Here is a 1,283-nt window from a genome sequence, read left to right as displayed (position 1 = left end):
CTAAACATAAGCCTAAAACCTAAATGTATTCTCAAATCCCTAAACCTAAACCTACACCTAATCCGAATCTCAACTTCCTAACCTAAACCTAAACCTAAATTTGATAACCCAAACCAAAACCCGATCCTGAACCCGAACCCGATTTCCTAAACCTAAACCTTAACCTGTTCTCAATTCCCTAAACCTATAGCTTATAACCTAAACCGAAACCTAAACCCATACCTAAACCTAAACCTAAACCTAAATATATAACCTATAACCTAAACCTAAACCTATAACCTAAATGTATTCTCAAATCCTTAAACCTAAATCTACACCTAATCCTAATCTCAACTCCCTAACCTAAACCTAAACCTAAAAACCCAAACCTAAACCCGATCTCGAACCCGAACCCGATTTCCTAAACCTAAACCTTAACCTATTATCAATTCCCTAAACCTATAGCTTATAACCTAAACCTATACCTAAACCTAAACCTAAACTTATAACCTACAACCTAAACATAAACCTAAAACTTAAATGTATTCTCAAATACCTAAACCTAAACCTACACCTAATCCTAATCTCAACTCCCTAACCTAAACCTAAACCTAAACTTGATAACCCAAACCAAAACCCGATCCTGAACCCGAACCCGATTTCCTAAACCTAAACCTTAACCTGTTCTCAATTCCCTAAACCTATAGCTTATAACCTAAACCCATACCAAAACCTAAACCTAAAGCTAAACATATAACCTATAACCTAAACATAAACCTAAAACCTAAAGGTATTCTCAAATCTCTAAACCTAAACCTAAACTTGAAAACCCAAACCTAAACCCGATCCTGAACCCGAACCCGATTTCCTAAACCTAAACCTTAACCTGTCCTCAATTCCCTAAACCTATAGCTTATAACTTAAACTTAAACCTTAACTTATTCTCAATTCCCAAAACCTATAGCTTATAACCTAAACCTAAACCTCAACCTAAACCTAAACCTAAACCTAAACCTGTAACCTAAACCTAAAACCTAAATGTATTCTCAAATCCCTAAACCTAAACCTACACCTAATCCTAATCTCAACTCCCTAACCTAAACCTAAACATAAACTTGAAAACCAAAACCATAACCTGATCCCGAACCCGAACCCGATTTCCTAAACCTAAACCTTAACCTATTCTCAATTCCCTAAACCTATAGCTTATAACCTAAACCAAAACCTAAACCTTAACCTATAACCTAACCTAAACCTAAATCTATAACCTAAACCTAAAACATAAGTATATTCTCAAATCCTTA

The sequence above is a fragment of the Magnolia sinica genome, chromosome 17 (assembly GCF_029962835.1).
Source record: "Magnolia sinica isolate HGM2019 chromosome 17, MsV1, whole genome shotgun sequence".
Lineage (NCBI taxonomy): Eukaryota > Viridiplantae > Streptophyta > Magnoliopsida > Magnoliales > Magnoliaceae > Magnolia > Magnolia sinica.
This window is presented reverse-complemented; position numbering follows the sequence as displayed.